Here is a 23681-nt window from a genome sequence, read left to right as displayed (position 1 = left end):
TCTGGTGAGAAACCATCAGGCCTGTAGCGCCCCCCACCCCAAGGAAAGAGAGAGGAAGAAAGAGAGAAGAGATAAGAAGAGAAGACAAAGAGAAAGAAGGGAGAAGAGAAAGAGAAATCAGGGCAGCAATATAAAATCTGTCCCTGAATATATTTCAGCATCTTTTTCAGGAAGTGATTTGCTTCAGTGAAATTGCATCATCACTATCAATTAAGTTTTAATGCTCAGGCATCAGAGAGGAGATAGCTCTGCACTTCAGGCAGTTCTGTTACAGAGCGACAAAGACTTGATAATGTGGTGATAACGTCGCCCCTCCAGAGCCAGTCAAACCACCACTACTGCTGTCACTGTCCCTACTGAAATCCGCTGCTCTCCCCTCCTCACAAGCCCGCAATCTCATTCGCATCCCCAGTGCGTAGCATCGCGACTCTGCAGTAGCATTACATTTCTCATATTTGACTACTAACACTTTGTATAATACAATTAAAATCATTAAAATCTGATAGAACTTCAGATTTATTTTTGTATTCTAGAGATTCAATCAGTGATGAAGATGTTTGGTGTCGGCCTTGGCTTTGGACAAACCCCGATTCGAATATTCATCCATTTGCCATCTTTATGTGCTACATTTCCATTTTCCTTTTGTCCCTTGTAGACACTTTTTTCCTAAAGGGGAAGGGAGGGAGGAAAAGAGGGAGAAAAACACTGGATGTGAGAGAGAAACTATCAGGCTAGTGCCCTGGCCGGGAATCCCACTGGCAACATTTCACCTTGTGGAATGTTGCCCAACCAGCTAAGCTATACTGGTCAGGAAGTAGACTTCTACTTTTTAAAATCCTTTACTTAGTGGCATTTTGAAAAAGAGCGAAAATAAACACATGATCATTTAGGGCATACTATGTTTTTAAACCTCATCAATTTCCTTGAAAATATGATTATAATAATAGTGGACATCTATATGTTTCAGAAACTCATCCACATGCTTTACATGTAATAACTCTTCATCTCTCAGGTGAAGAACCTGCCTGCTCTCACTCGACTAGTAAGTGGCAGAGCAAAGACTCAAATGAAACCTTTGAACCTTTAGGTTGTACTGCTTCCTGTTTGGCTTTCTTTACTGCACTCTACTTTTCCATAAATGCATGAAATTATTGGTATGGTAATTTTGCTGCATGTATCTCGTATTATTGATCATGAAAGTAACACATTTTTTAAAAATGTAAACATGTAAGAAATGCAAACAAATGTAAACAAAAGAAGTAAACAATCACGACAGCCTACATTCCAATACACAGTGCGGGTTGCTAGACACAAGCATTTTTCTCTGGTTCATTAGTTACCATGAGTGTCCTCCTCAAGAGGGACAGCTCTACTAGCTCCTGTCGCAGCTCCAGTGCCTGCACTTAGCTGACACTCAAGACACACTTCTTACACCAATAACACGTGGCTCTAAGTTGAGATAATGAGATACTGTGGTATCCATAAAGTGGCGCACTTCCCTTAATGTAGTATTTATAAATTTGTGTTTCCTCACCTGACTAAATATTTTCCTGAAACATTTTACGCCTACTGATAGTCATTTATTTAATTATTTCTCTTGTTGCAAAATTAATTTTTTCTAAAATCTCATTTTTTATAGCCATTCAAGAAACAGCCTTGTGCATGAATCTGCCTGCCTATTCACGCCTGACGATCTCCTCAGAATGAATTCTAAGACGTAGAATTACTAGATCAGCGAACATGCATGTTTTTAAAGTAGTATGACTTAGTACTTTGTAGTGGTAATAATAATATAGTTACAACCTACATTTATTGGGTGCTTACTCTGTATCAGACATTGTATTAAGCACTTCACTTACACTGTCTCTTTGAGCTATTATAGAAAACTTAGAATCTTACTACTATTGTTACTCCCATTTTACAGGCAAAAAGACCTAGCAGAGTGACTTTTCTGAAGTCACACAATTAATAAATGGTGAAGGCAGGACTGGAAACAAGCAAGATCACTCCCCAGGATCTAACTCCATCTTCAATAAGTTTGCTTGGTTTGTACCTCACGTCCATTATTTACTAGCTGGGAGAGCTATGCAAGTTACTGATCTCTTTGGCTTTGGTTTTCTGAAAAATGAAGTAACATTACTACTCCTAGTAAATGAGTATTAAATACGAACATATAAATATAATTCTTACTAGTTCTGATGCCTAAGAACAGCTCAACGTCAGTTAGCCACCAGATTGCAATCTTGTTATTTATAAAACCCCGAGTGTCCCTTGCATATTATCTGTGATCCTCTCACAAGCTGCATTCCCATCAGGAGGGCTGTGGACAGATTTGTATAACTGCAGATTACACTGTGTTTCAAGTGTGCCAAGAAAAATAACACACCAAAGAGATGGCCTACCTACAACACACCTATTTCTTATTGTTTACACATCACCTGTGCATCCTAAAGGTGTGATTTTGGATTTCCCCTCTAACCTTCCTTGCTGTTCTGTGCCAGAGTATTCACTTTGGAAAGAGGAATGTAAAGAAGTGAAGTGGAGAATTGACAGAATAATTCTGGAAAATCAAACTCTCAAAATTAATTTGATATGAAACTTCTGGTTAAGGGGGGCAAAGCAGATGGTTTGAAACTATTGATAATTTTATCATTATCTTATGATTTCTTTCTGTGCATACAAGACACTAGAGAAATGAAAGGAGAGATAACTGGGTCCTCTTGAGACCCTGCTTGATATTTGAGTAACTAGTAAAATAGAGAAATTTAATTTATACATGTGATTTCATTCAGTTCTGATCATCTTCTTCACAACACCATGATGAGGCACTACTTATCATTCCGCTATTTAACAGAGCTCCTTTAAATGGACAGCTAAATCATTTCCATTTTTCCCTTATTAAGCAATGTTGAGCTGATTCTAATTATAGCCTATCTTCGTGCCATCTGATGATTTCCTTGAATTAAGGTTGTGCATGTTAACCACAGGCACTTAGAACTGTCATAAAATGCAGCGCTACCCTCCCTCCTGCCGTTAGGGCGTCCCCAGCCACACGGAGCTGCAGCTCCTCTGACAGCTACCTAGGTGTTGAATTTCCTGTCTTGTGGTTTCACAGCCCATCTGTGAAATTGCCACCGTGCTACTTCCTGGCAGCATTCACTACTGAACAACGCACTTGTGTGCACACACAGAGCCACTCGTCTTACTGCAACAAACTTCTAACTTGGCACTGAGAGAAGCTGGGGCAACAAAAACAGTAAATCACAGGTTTGAACCCCTGCATTTCTAACTGATGCTGGCCTGAAGCCCTTCTCGGCTTTCCTGAGCAATTTGTGTTTCCTCTCCAGATGCCTTTTCATTTCCTGCTCGTGAACTGACACTGTCTTTTCTATCAGGTTGAACCACAGGACCTGCTGACAGTAGACACTATTGACCTACAAAAGTGGAAACTGCACCTGGTTCAACCTAAAGGGTCTGTTTATTTATGCATGGCAACCGTTTTTCGCAGTGTGAGGCTATTCGAACCTGTGTAAACCTCTCCTATACTGGTGGGAATTTCCATCTCTTCAATCCTGATATCCCTGGTATAATGTCAAAAACTCACTTTCCCAGATTTCCTTGAGACTAGAATATATAACTAGGACCCAGTTTCCTCCAACCAGATATAAGATTTTTGACTCAGAGGAGACGGACAGGAAGAGCTACTGTTCCTTGGAGGCGAGGCGGGGACTACAGGGGAAGAAATTCTAGGGTGCTTTAAATTTCTGTGTCTTGACCCAATTAGTAGTTATATGGAAGCTTGCTATACAGTGATTATTTTATGCTTTCTGCATTTTTTGCATGTGTATTATTCTTTATTTTTTTAAAGATTTTATTTATTTATCTTTAGAGGGGACGGGAAGGAGAGAGGGAGAGAAACATCAATGTGTGGTTGCCTCTTGTATGTCCCCTGCTGGGAACTGGCCTGCAACCCAGGCATGTACCCTGACTGGGAATTGAACCTCGATCTTTGGTTCCCAGGCCTGCTCTCAATCCACTGAGCTATGCCAGCCAGAGCTATTTTTAATTTTTTTAAATTGATTTTAGAGACAGAAAGCAGGAGGAGAGTGAGAGGGGAAGGGGGAAGAGAGACATTGATTTGTTGTTGCGCTCACCTGTGCATTCATGGGTGCTTCTTGTATGTGTTCTGATGAGAGAGCGAACCTGCAACCTTGGCGCATGTGGATGATGCTCTAACCAACTGAGCTCCCCGCCCAAGGTATTCTTTAGGTTTTTTTTTTTAAGTTAAAAAAAACTCAATTTTGGCAAGGATAAGGGAGAGGTGTGGAGCTTCCAAAGGAGGCAGACCGAGGTCCTGATAATCGCCTCAGCCCTGCGTCAGCAGTTTGAGCCTTAGGCCTGTGTTCAGCGTGCAGTGGGAGAGATCCTGCAAGCCATTTGGGCATAGTTCTTGGCATATAGGCTCCAAGACTGTTCTGCTGGCTCCCATAATGTTCTGTGACCTACCGAATATCCTTTCATGAACACCCTTTCTGCTCTAACTCACTGGATAAGGTTCTTGGTTGGCTACTAAGAGCTCTGGCCAATACTAAAAAAAAAAAAAATTCAGGCACTTTTCAGGTCAGACCTCGACTTGATGCTAAAAATACTGTCCTTGGGGCCACCTGAATGCTGGTTTGGTGGAACTTCCAGACTGTTCTCTTTATTGCGCAATCAGTGCGTACAGGATCGACCCTGTACGGGACATGCTATGCTGCTTTAAACTATTATTACCTTCTACAAAAGTCATACATTTTTCTACATTAGTATCCACTATTTTTCCTTCCCCCAGTGCTTTCTTGAAAATACATGTAGACACACACCACCACCACACACACCACCACCATCACAACCTGGACACCCAAGCCATGGCGTACTCATATGACACTAGAAGGTAAGCTTCAAGGGCAGAGAAGGTTGTCTATTTTGTTCAGTCCTCCATTACAGCATTCAGAACGGTGCCCAATAAATACCTATGAAATAAAAAAAAACACCCAACAAACACCAATGCTTATGGGGACCGCCATGGCCTGGTGGTGGAGGGTGTCAAGGTGATTAAGGCACGACCATGCTCACGAGCAATTCAGAATGAGCTGCTTATTCCAGAAACACTGCTAGCAATCCTCACAATATATTTTCTCTCCTCTCTGAGCCCACTCGGAGCTTCTCTAAAGGGGATATGAAGCAGGGCAGGTAAGAGGGTTTTTTTGTTGTTTTGCTTTTTTGAAATATTTTTATTTATTTTTAGAGAGAGGGGAGGGGAGGCAGAAAGAGAGGAAGAGAAATACTGATGGGAGAGAGAAACATCAGCCTAACCAAACCAATGGTAGCTGACGGAGAGGAAAAGATAGCCTAAGATACTTATCTAATAATGTAAGAAACATTTAATTACTATCTGGCAGAAAAATAGCCCATATCAGGACATTTTTCAGACACCATCTGGAACACATCATCTGTTTCCCTTGAACCACGGGTGGATTTACAGTGACTCTCATGAAATTTAAGCTTCGGGGCCTCTCACTTACACCCACCCACACCTTTCAAGGCTCTGGACCTAGTTTTTGTATATTCTATACTTCACCTTAAAGAGAGGCCCAAAGCTAGGCAAGCTTTAAGGCCCACAAAATCCAGTCAGTTCATACATGCCCTATATGAGAAGAAAAGCTAAAAGTTAAATAGCCTTGAGAAAACAGAAAATTAGCCCTGCTGAGAGACCGTATCTTTGTATCTCAAATCTGCTTAGCTGTCTGTATTGGTGGGTTGGTTGCTGTGTTTATTAATCATGCATAACACAAAAATGAGAATCTAAGTAAATTTTTGTTAGTCCTTCAGGACAAAAATAATTCCGTGTTTTTATTTTAGATATGAAGGCAATGAACTTGAGCATGCGGTCAGTCTCAGTTCATACCCGATTTTGTGGTTTGAATTGGCTATCACATAAAATAAATTCCATTCTTTCTTTATTTTGTGACTTGCAATAAAGAATGGACAAAATGCAAAAGAAACACTATTACATGATTAAAGTGAGTCTAACTGAGCCCATTTGCAGAGGATTTTTTAAACATTAACTAATATTCATACCTAGTTATAAAAACAATGGGTATGGAGCACTCGCATTCTAACGGTCCCCAGAATGATGTGTACAATATTGGATGGGACATACATGAACATGAGAGAACATTTGCCTGCCAGTCAGAAATAACATGGAAGACGGTAATCGGAGGCTGAATACACCCATCAAATTACAAGCATTAATAACTTTAAAGCCTGTATTTTCCGCATCATCAGAACTTTATTCCCTGAACAGTGGGACAGAGAACTTTGCTTTTCTTTTTCCAGTCTGAATGGTGGGGGGTTCTCACAATCTTAGATTCACAGATTATTTTTGTAAAAGCCTAAAAAAGAAAAAAAAAGTAGAAAATATACCTTGTGTTCCCAGTACCTTTTTCCTTTTTTCTTTTTCCATTTATGTTACAACCTTGGTGATGTTTGTATGTGTGTTTGTGTGCAGGGTGAGTGGTCTATTCGAAACATAATTTAACTCAGGCTCTCAGTACTGACTGCCTTATCTCACCTAATCTACATCACATTGCTCTTCGCCCTCCACTTCCCACAAATGCAACAACCCCGCCCATGCACCATCTCACAGAGTCTGTGGTTTATCTCTTCTGACCGAAAGTGTATCCTACTGTGGAAGGGAGCTGGAGAGAGCACTATATAAGAAATGCTATCACCACAGCCATCACCATCCCCATCAACAGGGACTAATTTCAAATGACACCTGGGAAACTCCCAAGTAAGTTGCAAACCAGTAGGCTCAGGACTTCAACATATGAATTTGGGGAAGACACAATTCAACCCATAAATGGGTTCATGGCTTTTGCCAGCACAGGGATGTCCACATGGGTTGGTCCAGCTTTGGAGTGATAGAGCTTGGAGTTTAGGAAAAGGAGATGGGATGGGTTCAAATGGGTGAGTTGGGTGCATATGCAGGGGGATTGAAGAGAATGAGGAGACAGGGGAAGGGATGCTGGTGAGGGGATTGCCCAGGAAGAGGAAGGGGAGTTGCGTGGTCCCACCTTCTCCCCGCTCATTTCCCTGTAGCCATTAGCACTGTCCAGGATGGGGGTGAGAATGTGCTAAGCCATGGAGGAGTCTGCAGAAACAATGAAAGAAAGAAGAAGAGAGAGGCAGGCAATTCTCAGTTCCAGCAAGGAGACAACAGTGGAACAGGACAGCTGCTCCTGGCACTAATTCACTGCTAGGGGACAGGAGGAAACTCCCTGGTTTTTGGTTTTTAACATCATGGTATTTGGATTATTTGATTTTTTAAAGTCAAAGAAGCTTTAAAATATTAATGAAATAATAAGACACTAATTGCTTCTTGGCATTCTTTTGCCATGGTAAATTTACTGTTATGAAAAGAAAGCCAATAAATCCACTTTAATTAGACATTTTTGTAGGGGTCTGGTTGAAAAGTGCATGTTGCATCATGACGAGGGGGTCAGATTTGATACTAGCTGTTCTCTATTTTGTGTCTAGTGGGAACATTTGTTTCTGAAAAGCTCATATAACTGTCATGTGTTCTCTCTTCTGGGCTGATCCTACATAAAGATAATCAATATTACTATCAAGTTTTATGGGGCTCCAGAAAGGTCAAGCTGCCTGCCTTACTCATTAAGTCCCTAGAAAAACTGTAATTCCGACACATTGGCTGTTTCGTGTTAGTGAAATGGAGCTTTTCTTTCCTATGTTTGCATAAAATGATGGGAGAGTCTGAGAACCAAATTAAAATTCTAAGCAATTTAGGTTTTAGTTTCCATAAGCAAACCACAACATCAGTATAAATCTAATTATTCAGAAAGATAGGGACATCATTATATAATGTCTTGGATAAAAAAATATGCAATTAGGAAAAACTGTGAAGTTATCAACAAATATATATAAGATGTCTTGTTGCAAAATAAAGACAGACTCGTAGGTAGAGCGCAAGCTGACATCTCTGGGGTGGGGGGTTGAGAAAGGTGGAGGGAACAAGCGAGAAAGAAAAAAAAAGGCAAGAACGTATGGACACAGACAACAGCATGGTGATTGTGGGGGCAGGGTGCCGGGGTGGGTAGAGGTGGAACAGGGTATAGGAGTGGTAAATGGTATTGGAAAAAATACAATAAATAATTTAAATTTAAACTTTAAAAAACGACAGCTTGTTCTCAGCTACTCTTCCTATTCTTCGGCCTGCTTTGGGTACTTCCAGGCTCTCGTGCTGCTGGGATGGTTCCCAGCAGTGTAAATGACTCGTCACTGTGGTGCGTCTGTGAAAGGTACTCAAGATGCTCCCTGGTCTAGTTCTGAATTGAAGTCTCCTTGCCTGTCAGAGAGAGCCCAGCTACACAAAATATATTCCTTTCATGAACTGGTATTCGATATAGTGCAGTTCTTTATCAAGCTTTATATATTTGCATACCTCATGATGTTAATTTATTATAAAAATATTTGGCACTTAAAAATCTTTTTTGAAAGAAGAATTAAAATAATTAATTTTAGATATTTTCTGTGATTTTTATTTGACTTTGGTAAGTTAAGTTTCTTGATAAATAAGTTAAATGTTTTAGGATAAAAGACATTTTTATTTTGCAAAAGGATTGTTTACAAGTGGCTCAGGAGCTCCTGCCTGGGAAGTGTTTTTTTCCTTTGAAAATTCATGTTATGGTGCTCTGAGCACTTCGAGTGTGGTTAGTCCCAAGACTTCTCCTTCGAATGGCGAGTTCATTCACATCTGGACTTTGTAACCTGCTTAAAGATCCTCTAAAATTCTCTTTATTAGAAAGTTTCTTGACTTCCACCAAGATGGAGGCATAGGTGGAAGCACTGCATTTTCTCGCACACCCAAGTTTAAAAACAATAAAGTTTTAGCAACAAAAACGCAGCCAAACCACAAAAAATTGAACTATATGGAAGTCTGACAACAACTAACCCTTCAGCCAAATCAGTAAGAGGGGCAGAGCCAGCAGCAGAGTGGGGTTGGGCAGGAAAGATCCATTAGACTGACCTGGGCACGTGACCCAGCAGGTGCACCAGCAGCCATGGGCTGATCCCAGGTGTGAAGTAGTGGGCGGACCCACTGAGGGCTGACCACAGTCACACATTCGTGTGCAGATAAACCAGTGAAGGAGCGAGCAGTGAGACAGACCGCGCAGGCCCCAGTGGCAAGAAGCAGCAGAGGAAACCGCCATTGTCCCTCTCCGACCCCGCCCCCATATGCAGCATCACAAACCAGCGACCGGGGTGGCCCGGCCCTGGTGAACAACTAAGGCTCCGCTCCTCATATGTAACAGGCATGAACAGATCAAAACATGGCTCAAGAACAACTCAGAGCCCCAGAACCCATAAATCTAAGCGATAAAGAAATAGCAAAACTCTCAGATGCACAGTTCAAAACACTGGTGATCAGGATGCTCACAGAACTGGTTGATTTTAGTCACAGATTAGAGGAACATATGAAGGCTAAACTAATTGAAATGAAGGGAAATGCACAGGAAACCAATAGTAATGGAAAGGAAACTGGGACTCAAATCAATGGAGTGGACCAGAAGGAAGAAAAAAATGACCAAACAGAAAAGGATAAAGAAACAAGAGTTCAAAAAAATGAGGACAGGCTTAGGGACCTTCAGGACATCTTTAAATGTTCCAACATCTGAATTATAGGGGTACCAGAAGGGGAAGAGGAACAGCCACGAGTGGAAAACTTATTTGAACAAATAATAAAGGAGAACTTCTCCAATCTGGCAAAGGAAATAGACTTCCAGGAAATGCAGGAAGCTCAGAGAGTCCCAAAGAAGTTGGGCCCAAGAAGGAACACACCAAGGCACATCATCATTACATTAGCCAAGATTCAAATGAAGGAGAGAATCCTAGAAGCAGCAAGAGATAAGGGGACAGTCACCTACAAAGGACTTTCCACCAGACTGTCAGCTCATTTCTCAAAAGAGACCTTACAGACAAGAAGGGTCTGGAAAGAAGTATTCCAAGTCATGAAATCCAAAGACCTACATCCAACATTGCTCTATCCAGCAAAGCTTTCATTTAGAATGGAAGGGCAGATAAAGTGTTTCTCAGATAAGATCAAATTCAAGGAGTTCATCATCACCAAGCCCTTATTATATGAAATGTTAAAGGGACTTATCTAAGAAAAAGAAGATAAAAAAGATGAACAGTGAAAGGACAGCAAACTCACAATTATTAAGAACCACACCTAAAACAAAAGCAAACTAAGAGGACAGCTAGATCAGGAGCAGAACCATGGAAATGAAGATCACATGGAGGGTTAGCAACAGGAGAGTGGGAGAAGGAGAAGGGGGGAGAAGGTACGGAAAATAAGTAGCATAGATGGTAGGTAGAAAATAGATAGGGGGAGGTTAAGAATAGTATGGGAAATATAGAATCCAAAGAACTTGAGACACGTGGTCATAAACTAAAGTGGGGGAATGGTGGGGGAGGGGTGTGCAGGGTGAAGGGGAATGAAGGGGGAAATAGAACAACTGTAATGGCATAATTAATAAAATATATTTTTAAAAAATCAAAAAAAAAGGAGAAAGTTTCTAACCCAAATACAAGGTCCCTCTTCCTTGTGGCAACTTCTATTTAAGAAAAGTAATTTTTAGCTGGAGAACTTGTGATTCCAAAGTTGTTAAAATTGGTTCCATATCCTGTTTCAATTCCTGTGTCCAATGTTAGAATAAAGTGATTTTCAACCTTTTTCGTCTCATGGCACACATAAACTAATTACTAAATTTCTGTGGCACACAAAAAATGTTATATCTTTTGCCAGTCCGACAAAAGAAATAGGTATAATTTTTATTGATTTACACCAGACGGCTATTGTTGTGTTAGCAGTTGTCATTTTCAAATTTGACAGTCTAAGCTAAAACAAGTCAGTGCCCCTGACTAAATAGTCAGGCATTGCATGTTTTAAAAATTATTGCAGCACACCTGTTGAAAATTGCGGCTTTAGACAGATGAATTAGTAGATTGAATGTTGAATCAATATGCAGTATACCTTCATTTTGATACTATACCTTCCACTCATTTATAAAACATGAGATGTAACATAGCCAATCACAGATAAGATTTGTACATGAGCACGTTTTAATGAAATGTATTTGGTGTTTTGGCTGAAACTACCTAAAGTTATAATTTCTCATGCTACACATACTCAGACAACAAACGCCCATACAAGGCAATGGTTCACTATTAAATTGTTCCAACCTAGCTCTTGGTAATGAGAAAAATGGAAAGAATTCACAGCAGCTTACAAAGATAATATTACTTGAAGAATCTGTCTCACAATCTTAATTAATATGAGTTTTGTGCTAGGAATCTTTTTAATTTTCTACTACTTGTTTTAGCAATGGCTTATTCAGTACCACTAATATATACATATATATAACATGATAAAATGTTAGATCTTTTATTTACCTTTATATAAGGTATATGTAAAATATACTTCATTGTATGAAATCTCACTCCACTTATTCCGTGATTTTTGCTGGTCTCTGATTTTGTTCTAAGTGCCCAAATGTACACCTTAGTGAGCACTTTATCTCAGAAGCCACGGTCAACCCGTCGAAATAAGTGCTAGCACTCACTCTCGCGGTCCACTAAAAGTAATCAGGGTGCCTAGGATCAATAAGTGGCAGATTCCAGTTCTGAGGTAGGAAATGCACATGATGAAACTAGAATATCTTATCGCATCAGAAAAGAAACAATAAAAAAAATTGGATACAGATGAAAAAGTATCCTACTGATTAAAGATGGGCCAATTTAAGCACCAAAAATAAGGTAGGGTTTGAAATGTATCATGTTGGAACTCAGGACAATGTAATATTTAAAAAAAAACAGTTGTCATTTTTGGCAATTGCTAGAATACTTATTAATTTAATATGAAAAATGGTGAATAAAAATAGAGAAGTAAGTATTTATTCTGGCTTTTCTACATGTATTAAGTGAATGCCAGCTAACATAGGCAGAAGAAATAACATACTTAAAATATCACCCCATTTCTAACCCCTCATTAAATATTAGATCTTCATTGCTAAAGTTCTTAGGTGAAAAGCTGATGGGGAACATCATAAGGGATGAAGTAATCTAACAACATCTAAGCCTGCAGATTAATCTTAACATCACAAAGGGAGAGAGCACCAGGCATCATTATTTCTGATGTAATGCAACAAGAGTACATAGGACCACCTATGAACCTAAATCACAAATTCAAAATGTGGACAAGTTTATGGAACGGATGACCTACAGGGAGCACTGGTGTAGATGAGAAGAAATGTAAAGAAACTTGTCAACAAAATGCAATGTGTGGACCTTGTTTGGATCCTGATTCAAACAAACCAACTGCAAAAAGATTCTCAATGAGACAACTGGGAAATTTGAACAGTGAGTGGCTACTAGACAATATTAACTATAATAAAATTAAGGAAATTAAAAATATGTTTTAAGATGTTCATTTTAAAGGAAAATAGCATTGTGGCTATATTAAACAAAACAGAGCCCTTGTCTTAATAGAGATATACATTGATGTGTTAATGGGAGATATAACATCTGAGATTTGCCTAAAATAATCTAGTTGAATGTGGAGAGTATGAAGTTAGTTGTTAGATAACATGGGATTTATTATACTACTTCCTCTCTTTTCCTGAATATTTTAGAAAATTTCCATAATAAAAATCTTTAAAGGTAGACAAAACTCCTTCCTTTTTTTTTGTTTTTTGTTTTTTGAAGATGGACAAATACTTAGGTGTGTGCCCCACCTATGAAGTTCTAAACCAGATGCTGGACAAGCCAACAAGATAAAGGCTCTTGGCCTATTCCCTTTTCTTAAGTAACTCACATTTATTTTATTGTGGGAGGAGAAGAATGCTTAATAAGGCAACAATTCATTCACTCCTTTCTTAGACAAATACTTAGGTGTGTCCCACCTGTAAGGTTTTAAATCCGATGTGGGCATGCCAACAAGATAAGGCTCTTGGCATATTCCCTTTTCTTAAGTAACCGCATTTATTTTATTGTGGGAGGAGAAGAATGCCTAATAAGGCAGTAAAAGCAGATAAAAGTGAAATGCTAGAGAGACACAGACCAAGCAAGTAATTATGATGGGAGATGGCTAGTGTGGGTTGAAAAATGATCCATAAGAGAGAGAACATTTGGACGGGGTCGTGAGAGAGCTTTAGTATCTGAACTGCCAAATCTCGTTTGGAGACCAGTAAGTGACACTCCAGGAAGTTTCTCTTTATCCTTCTTCCTTTTTTCATTAACATACAATGAAATTTGTTATTTTTAATGGTCAGTTCTTTGAATTTTGACAAATATATAAAATTATGCGACTACCACACCACCTCAATGCAGAATATTTTATCACCTCAGAGAAAAATTCCCCTGTGCTACCCTTTGTAGTTGAGTCCTCCCCAACACAGAATCACTGACCAGCGCTGATCTGTTCAGCTCACATGTTTTGTGTTCAGTGTAACGTCATACAAATGGAATCGTACAGCATGTAGCCTTTGAGCCTGGCTTCTCTCACTTAGCACTGAGATTCATCTGTGTTATTGAGACTATCAACAATTCACAGCATTTATTAGAATGTATATGAAAAAACTGGTCATGAAGTACTAATATGGACATTTAACTAATGAAAACTCTTATTATCCTATGTTTCTCTTTTACTGATTCCTTTGAATAATTTATTAAACCATTATATTAAAATAAAGCAGTATCAAAGTTGATGTTTAAAATAATATTTTGATAGCAATTTCTTCTCTTTTTATAATCTTAGCCTGATTATATCATTCTTCCCTCACTGGCTACTGTACTAATTTCACTCTTTTTCATATATACTTTTAAATTAATTATTAATTTATCAGATACAAAAACAATATTAAAGAAAATCTAGAAAGAAAAAAAAATACATGTTTCTACCTAAGTTCTTTCTGTAATTTAGGTTACAGGCAAATATATTTTTATTGTTGTAATAACATTGTGCATGTAATTTTGAATCCCACATTTTTACTTGATATGAAATGATACCATTTTTACATATCTGTATAATATTTCATGCTGTAGCTTCTATTCTTTTATTCTTTCCTCAAGAGCATTATTACAGTTTGGACATTTGTTGGGAACCTCCCTGCCTGGTTTCAGGAGCTGAAACTCACCATGGCTAAGGCTGAGTGAGCAACCTTCAGACCATAAGCCACTAAGGAGACAAAACTTATCTCCCTGGCAGGAGTGAAGCTTCTGCTCTTTTTTCTACAACTGGCCTCCAGTGCTTGATCAGTTAGCCAATGACGGGTAAGATTCCCCAAGGGGGAAATCACCTAAGCCAGGCATGATCACATGGAGGCCCCAGGGAAGGACTTGGGGGGCTATGGAGAAAGGGGGTGATGGACTCTCACCCCCTAGCTTTGATGTAGCCTGAGTCCTCAGTCTGTCCTGGGAGAAGTCTCTGAGAATTCCTTGGTTGTCTGCCTCCTCTGCCTGACTTAAGCCTGGATACAATGACAGAGGGTGGTGCAGCCCTGTGCTGGGAATGGTGGGCTCCCTGGGTAATTAGACCTGAGAAGGAATATGTGAAACCCTGTGAGACCTGCTTTGTTTAAGAATGCTTTTAGTTAGATGATAAGGGCCCAAGCAGCAAAAGAGTTTATGTTCCCAAAGTTCTGTAGCCTTTTAGCTGACAGGCCCTGATTTAGAAGAAGTCCTAATGGTTCTTTGTATACTATCTACTGTTTATTGCTTGACAATGATTAATAAGCTGTACCTGAACTCCTGTGCTTTTATTTTATCCCAATAAAAGCCTGACTAGGCAAGGGTCAGTGCACTCTCTCTCCCCTTGAGAGAGTTGTGGAGGCCACTCCAAGCCGCTTTCCCCTTGAGAGGGTGGTGAGGCCTTTCTGAGGCTCTCCCGGCTTGAGAGAGTAGCCTTGCTGGCCCTTTTCCTCCACAGGACTTGGTAGTTTGTGTGAATTTGTCTCATGTCTCATTCGTGACACTGCAGGTGTTACAGGAAAATGAAGCAACCAGACACTGAGGGATTCTAGAGTACAAGGTTTATTAACATCCACAGGCCCATAAAAGTCAGTCTCCAAATTCTGAGCCCCGAACAAAGGATTCTTGGGGTTTATATAGTCTACGAGTCTTCCTGTCTACGTAGCAAAGCGGGATACAGAAGCGGAATGTGGAAGTTAGTTCTACCCCAGAGGGTGCTAGCCCTAGCCTTTGTGAATATCCTGCTGTTTGCTTTCCCAAACGGCCCTATTGCTCTTCCTAGGGTGCTTGGGATTTGGGTAAACAAAGGTTCTTCAAAGCTTCCCATATCAAAGGCACTGCTGATTAGTGCATGCATCAGCTGGCGCCCAAACAGGGACCTGAGGGTTTCAAGACCTGCTTTGACCCAGAGTCTACGAGCCATCGTTATGGGCAACATACCAACTTGGTGGGAGTTCACCCGCATCAGCCCAAGTAAGGGCCGACGACCCTGAGTGCTTTTCGGGAATGTCGTAGGGTGTATTGGATTTCAGAGGAAAAGGGTCTTCTTCCTAGGTTGTCCTCTCTTGCAACCCCTTTGCAACTGTACCTTCTTTAGTAAGCAGGATTCTTGCTGTCTCTCCCAAGCATTTGCCCTCTAGGTCTAGGCTTGGGAGAAAGAGCAAAGACTTTTCCTTTATCAGCTTTAAGAACAGCAATTAGTTACAGGGCTATCTACAAGCATATCAGCAAATTGTTTCTTTCAAGCCGCTTCTTGCAGTCTGTTCCATTTGGCCACTTCTCTCTGGCCGCTAGCATAAGGAAAAGCAGATAGTGAATGAATGTTTCGGTTTTGACAGCGCATTTCTAACCCATTACATTCTTTTCACTAGCAAGTAAGATTTAAAAGTACAGGTGGGGTGAAAACAAAACTAAAACTGGTTTGATAATCATCGTGTTTATGGTGAGAGGAATTTCAGAAAAGGCTCATTTATTTTATTAAAGAATTTCTCCTCAGTTGGGGAACAGGCTCTCTAAAGAACCAGAGCAGTGTTTTAGGTTTAACAGTTACTGGGCTGCTAAATGTCTCTGTGATAAGGAATCTTTAGACTTAGTGATTTAAGAAAGGTTGGGCAGAAGTTGACATAACACGAGGTGGTGTGAGATAAGATTCTAAGGTTAACGACTCACTCCTTCTTCTAGAGAATTTAATTTGAAAGTACAGGTTTGCTCGAATTTTGTTTTTGTCTTTGTTTTTGTTTTAAAAGGAATGGCTCAGTTTCAAAATATTTTGCTAAACCTCTGGTAAATAGCATAAGATCTCTAATGTTGTAACATCATAAGGATTCTACTCAGAAAGAATTTAAATTGATTGTTTAAAGAAGGAAAACAGATCTCACTTCCCTCAGACAGTAAAAAACACAGGAAGAAAGATAATGTGAAAATGTGTCTTTTAACTACTCTGAATCTTCCTTCTGGAGGCCCAGAGACTGCTTTAGTCCTAAGAACAACGCATGTAGAGCTTAGCATCTCCCCCCTTGCAGTAATCAATAAGAATTAACAACAACAAAAAGAGTAAAAGTATTTGCCAATGGAGAAAAAAACTGTTTCTAAAAGTTATGAATGCATTCATAAGTTTGTCAATCTAAAGCATTATAGAAGTGACATAAGAAGTGTGACATGTTAAAGAAATATTAAGAATCCTCCTTGTTTATGTCAGAGCTGTGACCCTTTATTGTAAAACTGAAATTAGGTGTACTGTCTCCCGGGGGGAACGAGCCCTTCTCCCCAGGAAAAAAAGTACCATTTTTTAACTCAGTACCTGTAAACACTGATCATTTCCTTGGGGCAGAACTGGCAATTCTGTTCCCAAAGAAAATGATTAGTCAATCAAGTCACATAAGGCCCTTGGCATGTAGCCATTTTTCAAATTATTAAAGAATGTCCTCATTTTACAGGAGTTAATTCTCAAAGACTAAGTTCTCAAATGATTTGGCAAACAGATGTCACTCATCCTTGGAAAATTCATATACGTTCATATTTCTATTGATACTTCTTCTGGCACTTTACATGCATCTGCTTTAATAGGAGAATCTGCAAAAAATATACAAGCCCATTGGCTTGAGAATGGCATCAGCAAATTAAAACTGATAATAGCCTTAGATACCTTGCCCATTCTACTCAGGTTTTTCTTCAGTGTTAGAACATTCAGCATAAAACAAAAATACTTTACAATCCAACTGGTCAGGCAATTGTAGAATGGGCTTGTCTTACTTTTAAAAATCTTCTTAAAAACAAAAAAAGGGGGAATCATGAGTTCTTCCCCTTCAAAATTTAATTTTGTTGGTCATGTTTACCTACAATTTTATAAATTATGATATATTGCTCTATACTCCAATTGTAAAACATTTTCAGACAAAAGAGTCAAAGCCACTGTACCCTCAGATTTTATATAGAGATCTGCTAAGAGATGACGCTTTGGCAGGGCTCTGTGGAACTTTTAACCTGGGGAAGAGGGTATGCTTGTGTTTGCTTTCCGGGATGACCTTTGGAACTGCCGGCCATGAGGGTGAAGCCATATCACAGAAAAGGCTTCCCTGGCTGCGACCCTCCTCCACCCATTAGACTCTCTCAATCCAGACTTCTCCAAACTACATGTCATTCCCCTAAAGCAGAATTCCAACCAAGACCTCTGGAGCAGTATTCAACATCACCTAAGAGAAACTTTTTCTATCAACGTAAAGGGACATATTGATAAATTGCAGCTAGAGCTACATTAGCAGCTGCAGGACATTCAATACTTAACAAAGCAGGTTTTTCAGACCCTCTGTGACAGTTTTGACTAGCTGAACCCCAAAACATTGATTTGATGGACTTAATCTGAGAATGTGAGTCATTGAAGCCACTGGTTGTTTACTGATTCTAATAATGCTTTGTAACTTGTTCTTCCTAAAACTCTCTCACCCCGAGTTCAGACACAAGCCCTTGTTGCATATCTTTAAAGTAACTTCCTGAAGTCTGTGCTAATTCTCCCAAAGGCTGGATTGTAACCAGACCTGTTACTCTTGTTATTCCCTTGCATTTGTAACATTTTTCAACGAACTGAATTAGGAGTTTGGGTTATGGCAGCCCTTGGGCTCCTCCTTGTTTTAATCTTTATTTGTGTTTTATGATGTATATGGAAATTGTTTTCTTGTAATTGCATTCAGAAACAGCAAATAGTAGGTTCTGCAGGCCTAACAGCTACAACTGATTTAAAAAACAAAAAAGGGGGAGATGTTGGGAACCTCCCTGCCTGGTTTCAGAAGCTGAAACTCACCATTGGCTAAGACTGAGTGAGCAACCTTCAGACCATAAGCCACTAAGGAGACAAAGCTTATTTCCCTGGCAGGAGCTCAGCTTCTGCTCCTTTTTTCATAACTGGACTCCAGTGCTTGATCAGTTAGCCAATGACGGGTAAGATTCCCCAAGGGGGAAATCACCTAAGCCAGGCATGATCACATGGAGGCCCCAGGGAAGGACTTGGGGGGCTATGGAAAAAGGGGGTGATGGACTCTCACCCCCCAGCTCTGATGAAGCCCAAGTCCTCAGTCTGTCCTGGGAGAAGTCTCTGAGAATTCCTTGGTTATCTGCCTCCTCTGCCTGACTTAAGCCTGGATACAATGACAGAGGGTGGTGCAGCCTTGTGCTGGGAATGGTGGGCTCCCTGGGTAATTAGACCTGAGAAGGAATATGTGAAACCCTGTGAGACCTGCTTTGTTTAAGAATGCTTTTAGTTAGATGATAAGGGCTTGAGCAGAAAAAGAGGTTATGTTCCCAAAGTTCTGTAACCTTTTAGCAGACAGACCCTGATTTAGAAAAGCCCTAATGATTCTTTGTATACTATGTACTGTTTACTGCCTGACAGTGATTAATAAGTTGTACCTGAACTCCTGTGCAAAAATCCCAGTAAAAAGCCTGTCTAGGAGGGTCAGTGCACTCTCTCTCCCCTTGAGAGAGTTGTGGAGGCCACTCCAAGCCGCTCTCCCCTTGAGAGGGTGGTGAGGCCGTTCTGAGGTTCTCCCGGCTTGAGAGAGTAGCCTTGCTGGCCCTTTTCCTCCACAGGACTTGGTAGTTTGTGTGAATTTGTCTCATGTCTCATCCATGAGCCACGGGCACTGCTAGTCAGGTCATGCCTCAGCCATTTTGGCAGAAGAGTAGGTGGTTTTAACGCATAAATCTGTGTTCACATGTATTTGGTTTTATATATGCTTGTGTGAATTGTTTCTGATCTAGGGCTGGGTCTTATCTCATTTGCAGCTGAATAATCATTCACATTACAGAGGTTTATTTTTTCAACTTTCTCCCTTTTCTCCCACTTCTCCCTCTTGTACCCCATGCCCAAAATATGCAATTTCATTCACCCCTGGATCCCATTCAGATCTTATGCTCTTGATTCAACTTTATCTGTACTTCTCCTCTGAATGTCTGCAGTACAGGATACATAGAAATCAACAAATATGTAGGTGCATTGACTTAAAAGGACTAGTCATTTGTAACTCAATGCAAATTAATTTAATAATGTTTTATTGAAGGTTTGGGAAAATCTTAATGATTTCACTGATTAAATTAATCTTACTTTCCTTTTTATGTACACAAAAGAGTATTACATATAAAAAATCTAAATCTGAGTCTAAATGATTGAAAATTTTAAATGATAAAACACTGCGATATAATTGGTATCATTTTTCATAGTGGTAAAAATAATGATATATTTTATAACTGACGGCATCTTGAATTCAGGAAATAGGTATGTGAGGTCAGATGTGGCAGGAAGGAAAACGTGCCCCTGGGTTCCTACGAAATTAGAGAGAAAGACCCAGGGGGACAAGAGAAACAGAGAAATAAGGACTTGGAAGAAATCAAAAGCAAATGTTAAAATTTTGTGTCTGGACACTTCTCTATGGTCCACAGAGTTAACACCGAATTGCACGTGCCCCTGCATGATTCCCTCCTGTGCCTGGCATGCTAGTTCTGTCCTCCCAGGTAGATGGGACTTTTGTGAAGGGAAAGATGACACATTCTCCCCTCACAGAGCTGGGAGAGCTCACATGGCCACAGGTGTCCACATAGTGGTTAGTGACTGTGCTTTGTTTCATATAGGCACCTGAAAGGTATTTCCATTTTGGGCTCTAAAGGAAAACCAAATTTTCCTTTTATATTTCCGGTCTTCTGAGTTAACCTAAACCAGTTTTATTAGTATATAAGAGATGTTGTTCTTTATTGAAGACTGCTCTGCTGACTGAATATCCCCCTGACTAGACTCTCACGCCCCTTTACGAATATTTAATGTCACCAAAAAAGCCTACAAAGCTTTGCTAACGACACCATAGAAACTGATGCTAATAACAAGAAGTGGAAATCTGTAAGTTTACCCCCAAATATCTTATGATCTACCATATAGATTTAGTTTCACATTTTTTCAAATATTTTTAAAGACTTTAAAAAAATTCAACATATAAGTAGGGGGGAATAAATAAACAGGAGACTGATGGGAGAGAAAGCAGTAAAGGTAAAGAAAGCAAAGACAGGATGTATCCTAAGATCTGGTCTTAATGGATCAAGGTCACCTGTGGGTTTGCTCACTACTGGCAGTTGTAACCACACTGAAACATTTTGCTCCGTGCAGAATGAGGCTGGGGCAAAGGTCAGTCTCCAGATTTATCAGGCATTGGAAGTATCATCATTTTCAATTAAAGCTGTAGGCATATTTTGGAAATAACACTGTTTTCATTACTCAGTGTACTTTAAAACCTGTATGTCACTCAGGAAACAGATGTTATGAAAATATTTAATAAGTTATCTAAGTTTTAAAAAGTCTGTTCACTGCTGGAGCTTATTCTATCAATTTATAATTATCTTTTAAATACAGTATTTGCTTTGGAAGCATGTCAAAAGCCTTTGGTAAGATCTAAATACATAAATTATATTGACCAGTTCCTCTTCATCTACATTTCTGATTAACCCCTCCTAGGTACTGAAATTTTACTAAAGCTTCAACACTGTCAGAAATGGAATCTGAAGTAGTAGCAAGATGACACAAACATTCCCAGTTAAGAATTCAGAAAGCCTGTCTAAAGTCATTACCTTTAATTCACAAGCACTATGTTGTTTCCCCTGCAGCTGCCCATAAATTCACAAGACAAGAATTATGACTTTAGGTATGGGGTATGGAGTGGTTGGGGAGGCCTCTGTAAATAGTCACATCACTTATTAATAACAGAAGTATTTTGTGTGTGTGTATATATATATATATATGTTAAAAAGATGCAACATACATACTGTATATACATAGTAAAATGTACAAGCTCTCTCCAGAAGGTATCCAGCCATGTAATATGAAACATAGAGACATTTATCAAAGAAGATACAAGATACAAGAAACACTGTACGTAGGACAATGATGCCTCAGTCCCCTTCGAAGGAGGTACGCTGGGACTGCACACAGTTCTCCCAATCACTGTCAGCTGCCCTGTTGTATTTTCCTGAATCTCGTTGATGGTCTGAAAGCTCTTCCCTTTCAAAGGTGATTTTAGTTTCGGGAAAAGCCAGAAGTCACAGGGCACCAAATCTGGGCTGCAGGGGGGCTGAGTCACCTGGGTGATTCAATGTTTAGCCAAAAAAAAAAACCTGCATGAGACGTGATGAATGAGTGGGTGCGTTGTCGTGGTGAATCTGCCAATCACCAGCTGCCTATAGCTGCGGCCTTCGGAAGCACCCAAATAGTTTCCACAGAGGAATGAATGTTCAAGCTTAATGCAGAATTTGATGCAGATTTATTGCTCTACTCACTCAGTCATTTTGAATGTGACAGCTACACCGTACACATGCTTACTCAATGGCGTCTACCACCCCCATTGACTAGGAGAGTGAAGTCATCATTGTTCGCCATGTGTGTCCCAGTCCCCTCTCCTGGCTGCCAGGTTACATCATTGTTGCACAAACTGTTCTCATAATATTAACAATGGCTGGACTTTTACTGGGCAGACCTCGTATATGCATGTATTGTATATATGTAGTTACATTATCTTATATTTATCTTTATATAATGTGTGCATGTATATGATGATTATAAGTTCACCACATAGGGAGGACTGGATGCTGAGCAGGGAGGTGGGAAAGAGATCTGAGAATATTCAGGGCAGAGGGGGGAAATATGTACAATGACATGGAGGGAAGAAATGAATCTTGTTTCTTATAAACCTCAGTTCAAAATGCGGCCAAAATTAACTCATCATTCACTGCTACTCCAGCGGGAGGACAGAAAGAAGAGAAATTTTTGGAATGATATTTAGAACACAGAACCAGCAGGACTTGGAAGAAAGTGGGGCACAGTGGAAGGAGCACAACCTGTGGAATTACACTTGACCTTGAAGCCCAGCTCTGTCTCTGAGCAGCTGTGTGGTCCTGGGCAATGTTACCTGTTGGATCCTTCATTTTCTCAATTGAAAAATTTGGGCAATGATAGCTTCAATGATAGCTCATTTGGCTGCTGGAAATATTAAAGGGCACCACTAGATTCGTGTGACTTTAATATTATTTCTTTAGGCACCTTTCCCCAGGCCATAAACAAACTCAAGCTGCTCCCATCATTTATTATTTTTTAAGTTAAAAATTAAAGAATAAAATAAGTTAAAAATGAAAATGAAGGCTCCCATGAGCTTTGACTTTTCCTGGCTTTGTGCCGCTCTTTGTGTAGTTGTCCGTGACTCCACCTCGGACAACTTCATGCCAAACGCAGAGCAGCACTTTCCCAAAGGATTTTGCTGGAGCACAGATTCCGTAAAGTGTTAATGAAGTAGGATTTCTTGAGATGAAGTGGGCCCTATGGTCAAATAAATTTAGGTAATACTGGGTTAAAGAAATTAAACAAGGCCCTGGCTGGTGTAGCTCAGCGGATTGAGTGCAGGCCTGGGAACCAGAGTATTGCGGTTTGATTACCAGTCAGGGCACATGCCTGGGTTGCAGGCCAATTCCCAGCAGGGGACACACAAGAGGCAACCACACATTGATACTTCTCTCCCTCTCTCCCTCCATTTCCCCTCTAAAGATAAATAAATAAAATCTTAAAAAAAAGAAACAAATTAAACAAGGTTCTTTTACTAGAGGATTTCTCAAAGACTATAATATATTAATGTGCATTATAATCTCCAAGAGAGCTAAATGGTGTGCAGTTTTTCACAAACTTAGTTGACATTATGACTTTTTCCTGAAAAATCATATAACATATAGAGTGCTCCCCCTAAAAAAATTTTTTTTGGAGAGAAACATGGTGGCTCAAACTCTGGCTGATGGTTACCATAGCCTTCCTCTGCCCTACCTTTTGGTCTGGAGGTTTCTGACCCCCAGCTGGGATTTCTGACTCTCTCGGACTGCCCCAGCATAAGAGTCAACCAGGTGAAAACTGGCTTAGTTAAAAAATGTTCATTTAGTATAAGAAGTATTCCATTAATATAGGAAAGAGAGATAAAGGTTGCCAATGATTACTAACAAGGATGGGGTAAAGATAGTTCAACTAGATGGCAAAGGTTTTAAAAGACTGAACCTTGTTGATTCAGAGTCTTGGGAAGCTGTAG

The sequence above is a fragment of the Artibeus jamaicensis genome, unplaced genomic scaffold, assembly GCF_021234435.1.
Source record: "Artibeus jamaicensis isolate MK-2021 breed Jamaican fruit bat unplaced genomic scaffold, CSHL_Jam_final contig_548, whole genome shotgun sequence".
In the NCBI taxonomy this organism is placed as follows: Eukaryota; Metazoa; Chordata; class Mammalia; order Chiroptera; family Phyllostomidae; genus Artibeus; species Artibeus jamaicensis.
Note: the sequence above shows the minus strand (reverse complement) of the source record.